A 10,569-nucleotide genomic window follows, 5' to 3' on the forward strand; every position below is an offset into this window, starting at 1 on the left:
CCAGTCATGAGCTGTGCTGCTCTTGCAGAGAACCCAAGTTCTGTCACATCAGAGGACCTGCCCTCATGTATGTACACACACACACACACACACACACACACACACACACACACACACACACGAGAAGTGGGGTGGAGACAGGCTGGGGGGAGGGAGGGGGTAGAGATCAATCTTTTAGATGGACGTTGGGAGTGCAGAAGGCCTAGTCTGTCTGTCTGTTTAACTAGACCGAGAGTGCGGCTAAGTCTTCTACTGGGATGGATGGCGACTGTTTCATTCACCCATTTATGAAGCAGCAAGGAATCTTGAGCTCCTCAGTTTCTCCTGTTGAATGTTCACGATCTCAACATAAAGCATAAGTAAGGCCCTTGAGACACACGGGGCTGTAAATGCTTGCGAGAGTCTAGAACACTCAGAAGCCCCTTCTTTCCACAGTTGTCACAAACACAAGGGAGTATTTAGTCTGCCCAGGAGCAGCTTCCTGTGAACGTTCGCATGAGGCAGGGTCCTGTTCTTCACATGCACAGAATGGTTCTCACTGGCAGAGGAGACTTTGCTGAGCAGGCGTCTCTGTCTGGGTTCTCCGTTGTTCTCTTTACCTAATTATTTATTTACTTACTTGCTTATTTTAGTTAAAACTGACAGGGGAGAAACATGAGTTGGCTCCGTTTTCTTATGGGGCATGTATTCAACCCCTTCTGTATGGCAGGCCCTAGGCTGGGTACAGGAACAGATATGTAATAGAGACTACATTAAGAGGTGGCCTTTTACTTGGCACACTGAGGCCAAACCTCAGAGAAATAAAATAGGCAGATGTTCACAGCCACTTCCCTTAGCCCCTGGGACAAACCTTATCCATTTCTTGAAGTGTACCTGACTATACTCACCTCTGCTTGGTCTGGAGGGGCCTCCACCCAAGCTCTGGAGGCAGAACTTTATATTCCAAACCAATGAGTGTCAGTGGAATGGAAGCGAACCCAAGTGACTCCTACTTACTAATACTGGGCTAGCGCTGTAGCTGAGTGAAAGATTACTTAGCAGGCACGAGACTCCAGGACCTGTCTATCCCAGGCACCAAGAATTCAAGACACAAATAGAAAAGGACCCGATGGTACAGACCTGTAATCCCAGCTAACCTGAGGCTGACAGAGACCTGTCTTGACAATTAAGCGGATCAAAATAGAATGATTAAGGCTGTAAGTCAGCGATGGAGGGCATAGCTAACATGTGCAAGGCTCAGGGTCCAGTGTGCAATAAGAGAAGGAACAAAGGCCAGTGCTGTGGCATCTGTTGTGCTGTGCAGGTCTAATGTTCACTTGTAATAAGCTACGTGTTCTAGAGCCTCCCTGTATCCCCTGACCTCACACCCACAAGGGCACAAAGTGGGGACTGTGCCTTCTACCATTTTCCACACTCAGGTTTAGGCAGATCATGACTTGTCCTGTGCCACCAAAATAGTGGAGAGTTGTTCCAACGGAAGCCAGTTTGAGCCGCACATACGAGGTGCTCGTTTATATATTATTATTAATTTACGGTGCAGGGGATAGAACTCGGGCTCCTTGGGCTAGCCAAGAGTTCTTCCTCGCCTCCACAGGCAGGATTTCAAAGAAGCAGACACAACGTAGGAAAGAGAACTTTTAAAAAGGTCACTCTTTTATTTAAAGTAGTTTGTTTAAGAGAATTTTAAATTTTGGCAATAGAGCAAGTCACATGAGCTGTGTCAGCTGCCTTCTGCCCCCCAGGAAGAAATCCCTTCTCCACACCTCATTCCCCCAAGATTGGATTTAGATAAATTTACCAGCCAAACTGCCCTGAAGATTGCAGAACAATTGGCTGTCAGGTGGGGCTAGGGAAAGACTGGAATTCTCAGGGGTCACCTGAGTGTGCATTTTACATAGCCTCCCTCTGTTCTCCCTGGGGACATTTCTCTCCCTCTCCCCACCCGCCGTATCTATGGAAAGGTTCTTTAGAACCTGTTTGCTGACTCCCCAGCCCCCCCCCCCAGTCCCCACCCCTCTCACCCCCACCCATTGCACCCTGGAGAGTCCCCGCTGGGCTGGTTCCCAGAATCTCTGTGCTGGAAGGCAAGAGCAGGGTGGGGTGACTTACCTCCCTGCAGGAAATCCCAGCAGTCCCTCACCTGGCCTTCTGCTCAATTCCATTCCCTTGCAATAAGGAAGCTTAAACAATTCTGACTTTGCGCCCTACCCTGGAATCCTGGCCTCCAGCTCCACTCTGCCCCACAGGCACCAAGGTACTCTCTGCATATTTTCACATCTGACTTTAAAGACACCCCAAATAAAGTGGAAGCCGACAAAAAGGCCAGTGTTTTCAAAAGAGAAGCGTTTAAAAAAGACTTTATTAGTAATACTTTATGCATGGTTCATTGTATATAACATCATCTGCTTGGTTGTATTTGGACCTGAGAAACATTCTTATTGATTGCCTAGCATCTCCGACCTAGGACATGCTTGCATGGTACACTTTTAGGCACTAACCAAAGTCAAACCACACTGGGCTTTGTTCTCGAAGAACAGGAAATCCTTCAGAAAGAGAGCCGTGCAAATGTCTCTTGAGGGGAAGGGCTGGAGCATTAACAGTGTTAGAATGCTTGGCTAACATATGTAAGACCCTATGTTCAGCTCCAAATATCAAGACAAATTATTGTCGTCCTCCTCCTCCTCCTCCTCTTCCTCCTCCTCTTCCTCCTCTTCGAAGAGAGTTCAACATGCTATAGTTCCTGGATGAGAGTGAGGAAAGCTGTGTCTGAGGGGCTTCTGATTCCCTCGAACCAGGAGGGCCTAGTTCTCCTCGGCTCAAAGCAAAGCCATCTCCTGAGACCTTTTTTCTTTCCTGTGCTTATTCCCTCACTGGTTCATTAAGCAGTGTTCTTACCCAGGTATGGTGGCATACAACTGTAATCCCAGCATTTGGGAGGCAGAGGAACTCAAATTACCTAGGGTTCAAGACCAGCATGGGCTACATAGCAAGATCCTATCTCAAAAGACAGACAGAAACGTCCTTGTTTGAGCTTGGCCATTGCATAGGCCTTGGGAAATGGCAGACAAGGTCTCCCTCTCTTGGGGCTTTTGTCTCTGATCAGGGGAGGCAAGTCAGAGAGAAAATCCTCATAAACGTGTCACTAAAATAATTTCACAGGAAGGCTGGAGAGATGGCCTCACAAGCTTGACACTGTGAGTTTGATCTCTGGAACCTGTATTAAGAGCTGAATGCAGTAGCCTGCACTTCTGATTCCAGGACTCAGATAGGCAAGATGGGGACTCGAGACAGGAATCATCCGGAATGCCTGGAGTACATGGTACAGCGAGAGAGACTGCCTCGAAACAAGGCAAAAACTGACCCTTGAAATTAATCTTCTGACCTCCACGCATAGGCAGTGAGTGCACACACACCCGGGACCCTGTATGTGCACAGGAGAGCATGGGTGTACACGCATGCATGTGCGTCCACGCACACACAAAGACACACAAATAAGAGTAAAAAATAATTTCAGGTGATAAGTGCTGGGAAGACATGTAAAGAGGCAGTAGCCAGGGAGTCTGGAGGTCCGGACTAAGAACTTACTCAGCAAAGGAAGTCTTTTTTTTTTTTAAGACGGAGTCTCACTGTGTAGCCCTGACTGGCCTGGAACTCACTATGTAGACCAGGCTGGCCTCAAATTCACAGAGTGCCACTTGCCTTTCCCATTCCCCTCCATCCCCAACCCCACCACAGTGCTGAGATCAAAGCCCTGTGGACTATGCCCAGATAAAGAGGGCTTTTCTAAGGAGGGGATGTGGGACAGAGGCCCATATGACACAAAGTATCCCTTACAGAGTTCTAGGAAGAGGATGTCAGGCTGGGGAGACTGAAGATGAGTACAGAAGATGTATGCTGAGGGACATGCTCGGGCCAGAGACCAGAGTGCTACCCGCTGGGAAAACCATGGATGAACTGAGAGGCCTCACAGCAGAGGCTCTGGGTGGGCAGCCCTGGAGAAAATGAGCAATGCCGAGACCTTCCATTAATTGTTTAATATAAAGCTCGGAGTCCAGCATCATGGACCTGCTTGGGCAGGGTCCAGAGGTACAATGCCAAGAGGATCAAGGAATGTGTCCAAGCCATCTGTGATGGCACACAACCATAATCCCAGCAGCACTTGGGAAGCTGAGGCAGGAGAATTATCAATCAAGGTGTCTTACAGAGTGACACTGTGTCTTAAAACCCAAACCAAAAAGATCTTAAATGTTGTGCTCGAGGATGGTGGCATTCGCACACCTGCCTTTGATTCTAGTGCTTGGCAGTCTGAGGCGGGTGGATCTCATGAGTGCAAGGCCAGCCTGGTCTGCCTCATGAGCTCCAGAGCAGCCAGAGCACAAGAGTGGGCTCCTGCTTCTAAACGAGCAAACCAAGTGCTATGCTTAAATGTGGAAGAAAAGAATGGGTTCTGCCCTCACCCCTTTATATGTCCTCTTTCCCTAAAAGGGCCTTTTCAATTCCTCAAAACTGTCTTTGAAAGTAACGAAAGCAGCGAAGACAAAAGCTTTAAGTCTATTCATACATTTTTCCAACCAGGTTCCCCAGAGGCAGAGCAGCTCTGAGGACCAGGACCTTCCCACCTGGGGTGGAGCCTGTGCTTTGTGGGCAGTTTTATTTTGTCTTAAATACTCTCAATCTAGTGCTTAGCCGACTATAACCCCTTCTTTGTCCCCTTTTCCTGTTGGAGGTGTTATTTGTGCTTAGAACCTATTGCCTTTGAAATTCAGATAGATTCCAAAACAAATAATCAGCATTCGCGGGGCTCCCAGGAACTAGGGCTCCGGGCTCTCCCGGAAAGGGAAGTGATTTTGACCCTTGTGGGCCAGGCTCCCTGACCTCATTGTGCAGAGTCCCCCGGGGGTGGGGGTGGGAAGCTCTGTTGAAAGTGTGAATTGGGACCCAGATGTGTTAAGCAAGCCAGGTGAGTTTTTTTTTTTTTTTCAAGTCTATCTCACAGTGGCTTCTGGCTGTCCATATTTGGAATGGCAAGATGCTAGCTAGAACTTCCACACCTAAGAGGACAGTTTTTCCAACCAGGCAAAACCTACAGAAGGTCTTAACTCCTCTCTTTGCCCTTCCTCTTCTCGTGCACTCTTTGTCCCTGTCCCTTCTCTCTACCTCCCTCTTCCTCCATGTGCTCATGGCCCGCCTCTCCTCTCTTCTTCTCTCATTAAGCCTCACCATGTGGAAAAAAAAAACCTACAGAAGTTGTAGCTGGCAGACCTCTGGGCTCCGCATGGGGCGGCCTGGACTAAGGATTAAATAATTGGTCAGCTCCCTGATGGCCCTGAGCTGTGAGATCACTGCTCACAGACCTATATGTGGGTCTTGGTTGCCACACGGTTGGGGAATGGTTCTAACTTTTTAGACCATTAGATTCAGCATGCACTCCTCCGCTACCCCTCAGGGCAACGGGCTGCATTAAAGATTGGGTGGTTTCTAGCTCTTCAGAGCCCTGTAGGAACAGATACTGTTTAGCCTGCCCCCTCCCCACAGCACCAGGAAGAACAGAGGGAAAAGTTACTCAGGTGCCTGCAACACCCCCTCCAGCTCTTTTCCCTAGCCCCTAGGAGAGGCAGCTGGCTAGCAGGGCTGCCTTCACATCGCCTCTGAGATGGCTTTTTTTTTTTTTTGTTCCTTGGCTTGCTTGTTGCTGTTGTTTGATGTCAATGAACCCCGAGTTGGCCTTGATCTCCCCGTGTATTTAGAATAGCACAAACTACCCCATGTTGCCGGTCTTTACCTCCCAAGTATGTATATCCAACCAGATATCATAAGGCCGGGGACAGCTTGGGACTGAAGCCAGGCTACAGTTGCACACAGGCCTGGCAGTACTTACCGTGACGACAGAGCTGTATCTTGAGCCCTCATTTATTTATTTGGGGTCTGTGTTTTGTTTTGTTTCTGAAAAGGTCTCACTTGTCCCAGAACGCACTATTCTTTGACCTCGTGATCCTCCGGCTTCAACCTCTTAAGTGCTGGGATTACGACCACGTGCCATCAAGCCCAGCCAGAGGTCATTTCTTCCACGATGTATGAAACACACAGTTAGGACTTTACCACCAAGGGAGTAGCAAGGTCAGGGTCCAGCATGCAAAAGTAGAGTGTGATATATTAAGATTCATGTGCCACAGAGTGCATGTGGAGGTCAGAGGTCAACTTGCAGGAGTTGATCACCACGTGTGTCCTTGGAATGGGAGTTGGGAGCCTTCTCGGTCTGAACCATCTCGCTGGCTCTACTGTTTTACGTATGTACTGTTTTATGCTCTTTTTGAGACAGAGTCATACAGTCCAGGCTAACCTTGATTGAACTCCAGATCCTCTTGCCTCTGTCTCCCGATGCAGGGATTACAGGCATACATCACCTCCCTGGGCTTGGAGATGGTGTGTAATAGAGTTGGGCACTGCATACCACGGCAAAGTCTGCTGGGCCAGGCTGGCAGCAGCTCCACGCATTCCACGTTTACCCATCCCTGACTCCAGGCAGCCTCTCCATTGTCCAGACTGACTCCCATCTGCTGAGCTCACACTATCCCTTTGCCTTGGCTTCCTAAGTCAACAGGCCAGTCGTGGTGTGTGTGTGTGTGTGTGTGTGTGTGTGTGTGTGTGTGTGTGTGTGTGTGACCCGCTTCATTCTGTTTTGTTTACAGTGCTGGGGATGGAGCCCAGGACTTCACATGTGGGGGACAAATCCTCCGGCCCCGAGTCATGGCCCCATCTTGTACCTTTTTGCACACTCTACTGCTTTGGCTGGTTTGAACGTGAGATGATCCAGTCAGGTTCCTAAGTAGCTAGAGTACCTGGTGAGTAGCACCCAGCTCAGCTGTGACCCTGAACTGTGAGTGCACTGAGAGTCCTTGCTGAGTATGTCTCTGATGTTTATTCCAAGGGGAACCTGCCTAAGGACAGAGTTCTCAGAACCTCGGAGCCAATCCTTATGCAATGCACAGCCGTATATCGTAAGTTACAGAATTAATACCTTTGTTAAAAATCAGGCCCGATCTTAGAGTTATCAATGAACTCAAAACCCCCAGCATGCACTGCTGAAAAGATTCCAGAGAGTTGTCTAACCTTAGCATTAGGAGGAGACACGGTAAGTGGGGAATGCTGAGTCTGAGGCTAACCTGGGCTATATAGAGAGCAAGACCCTGTCTCAAAGGGGATTGGAGAAATGGCTCAGCAGTTAAGAACACTCATTGCCTTTGCAGAGGACCCAAGTTCAGTTCTCAGCATCCAGTTCCTCCTCTGACCTCCCTGGGCACTGCTCACAGGTAAACACTCATGCACATAAAATTTTTATAAAACTCTATCATATCATCAGTCTTGCTAGATTTTACCAAGCGTTAACATTTTTATCACTTTTTAACATCAAATGGAAATTATCTTTGTATAGATTAAGTTATATAGATTATTCATGCTCATGGTAGAAAAAGAGAAGGAAGAAAAAAGAAAGATACAAACTTAAGAACAAGGAGACTGGAGAGATGGCTCAGCCATTAAAGGCTAGACTCAAAACCAAAAATATAAACACAAGGAAAAATTTAGAACTGAGCATGGTTGGGCCTACCTATAATCCTAGCACTTGGAAGGTGGCAGCAGAAAGATAGGGTCCTTTAAGGTTCTTCCCATACACAGTGAGTCTGAGCCAACCTGGACCACCTTGCACTAAAATCAAAACATATTTAATATACTTTAAATACCCAAAGATAGCCATGATTAACATTTTAACATTTTGGCTATAATTTCTATATTTTAAGATCTATATGTATATATGCTCATGTCTTTATGTGGGCATTGAACGTGAGTGCAGTTGCCTGTGGATGCCAGGTGACATCCCTTGGTGCTGGAGTCACAGGCCGCCGTATGCTCCCAGAATGTGACTGGGGATGGATCTCAGCTGTACTTGCCTGCAGCACACAGCCCGGGGTTTCATGTCATCAGCATGAACCCATCACATGGCATCTATCTGTGATCCTAGTTCTCTGGAAGCAAAGACAAGAGTAGAAGCTCAAGGCCAGTGGTCAGTTCCCTACTGACTTTGACCAGGATGGGCTAAGTGAGAAGCCAGGAAGCTCGCAATGTGGACAGCCAGTGGCTGACCCATACATAAACAGGAAATGCATCTCCGAGAATGCCCTCTTCCTGACAATCAAGCTCTCTGTGGATGTCTCTGAAATCTGCTCTAATGATTTTGATTTGATTATTCAAGAAGTGCCATGACTTGTAATAACTTGTGATGTTGCTGAAGAAAATGGGCAGAAGGCACGGGCTTTTGGAGATCAGGATCTAGACCCTGCCTCACCCCAGATCCTCCATATCAGCTTCTCTGACACATATTCAGAGAGGCCAGGGACCCAGATCACAGATCAGGAAAGAGGTTCAGAGAGGTTAAATAATGTGTGTGTGTGTATGTGTGTGTGTGTGTGTGTGTGTGTGTGCGCGCGCGCACGCGCATTGTACATGCACTAGCACGTGGCAAAACTCCTTGCAAACTCTGGTGGCAAACTGGGTATGTATCTCAGCTCAGCCACTTACAGGGTGCTTGACCTTGGCAATGACCTCCCCCCCCCCATATTCCTACTCCTTAAAATGAGGATAACAATCCCTGCTTCTCAAAGTCATTGAGATAATGAAACAATATTTAGTGTTTTGCTCAGTAGCAACACAGTAGAAGTCCTGGCTGCCATGATCTGTTAACAGAAAACATGAGACTTGGACCTTTTCTGGGTAGCTTGAAGGTGTGGGACCAACATGGATGTCTGAGATGCTTATGAAGAAAAGAGAAAGGTTGGAAGTGATGACAGAGAAGACTAGGGGGACAGATAGGTCTCTCTAGGAAGGGAAAATAGATAGATAGTTAAGGGTGGATGGAAGGGGTGCTGGAACAGAAGGTTCAAGAGAGGGAAGATGGGGATAAGGGAGAGAATTTAAGGAGAAACAAGTGACATGAAGGGCCATTTGAAGGGTAGAATGGAAACTTGATACGGCAGAAGCTTCCTAAAATATATGGATATAGGAAGGTGATCTAATTGAAATCACCAAGTAATAGAGGAGACACCAGCCATCTCCTGTAACCAAATGAAATTTCTGACTGTGTTACATCTAATTGAGTTGTTGGCCAAAGGGATCCTGTGGGAATCCCCAAACAACCCAGACTTTGCGGAGACTATAGGTTGCCCTCCACAAATTGACAGCAGGACCCCATTGCTGAAGACTACAGCTACACAACTCCCTGAACATGGAGAAGTGAGCTGGAGCCTACGTAAGAGTCTTCACCTCTGCGTTCTAGCATCTTCGGTACAAGAAGGTACTCTGAGAAATACAAACACCCCCAGCCACAAACTCTTGGATCAACAGTAGTGTTCTGCCTGTAAGGTATTCTAGTGCAATGGTGGCAGAAAGCTTGCGGGAGAAACCAAGCAACATCTGACTCGACTTAAGGACCCACCTCCCCAAGAAGGAACCCATACCCAACAGTGCTTGGGTGACCAAGAACCTGATGCTAGATAGTCCGGACACCATGGATAAAACCAAAGGCTTCTGTTCTAAAAAACAAACAAACAACAAGGTGGCCATAAAATGACTCCTCATAACATTCTGCTCTGCTCATAGGTCAACGCCCTGCTCAGCCATCATCAGAGAAGCTTCCCCCTGCAGCAGATGGGAACACATACAGAGACCACAGCCAGACATTATGCAGAGAATGAGAGGCCATGGAACACTCAGCCCGTAAACAGGATGTCTCCATCAAATCCCTCCCCTCAGGGCTCAGAGAACCCTGTAGTGTGTAAAAGCCAGAGGGGACGGAGGACACCAAGGACACCGGCCCTCTAATTCCACATGATCAGGAGCGCAGATGACTGGTTGCAGGACTCTGGGCTTCCACCACTCGGGTCTTAGAGATTGGATTTAGGTCATCGGGCTCGGTACCAAGAGCCTTCACCTGCTGAACCTTCTCACCAACTCTGGATTTTTATTTCAGACTAGTACATACAAAGAAAAATTAAGCACAGTGATAGAAAGTATACTTACAACTTCAGGGTAATAATTCATTGTGAAGTGAGAAAATGGGACTGACAAGATAACCCAAGGGGACATTTGTGGTTTCTAAATCCTTCCGTACTGTTAAATAAAGATCTGAGGAGAACACGGAAACTTGCCAGGATTGAGCAGAGCTCAGTATCTTACTACAGAATGCTGTATTTCTTCTTAAAACTTCTCAGTCACCCATGTAGAAGGAGATGGAGACAGAGATCAACACTGTGGGGTTGGCAGTGCCTTAAGCTCCCCTAGCTCTCTTTTGTGTGTCCTGTGTCTTCTTCACACCCCAGCTCCAGGACAGCAGGGCCTGACCAAGTCTGCTCTACGCCCAGTACACTGGGCCCAGCACCTCTCCTGTGACAACTGCAAGTCAGGGAACAGTTGTTGAATGAGTGACTCTGCATCTCCGTGGCCACACCTGCCTAATGGTGATCCTGCTGATGGAACTGAGGGGCCTTGGCATCGGGCCCTTGACATTCACGGTCTCCT

This window comes from Rattus norvegicus, chromosome 2 (genome assembly GCF_036323735.1).
Source record: "Rattus norvegicus strain BN/NHsdMcwi chromosome 2, GRCr8, whole genome shotgun sequence".
NCBI classification, from domain to species: Eukaryota; Metazoa; Chordata; class Mammalia; order Rodentia; family Muridae; genus Rattus; species Rattus norvegicus.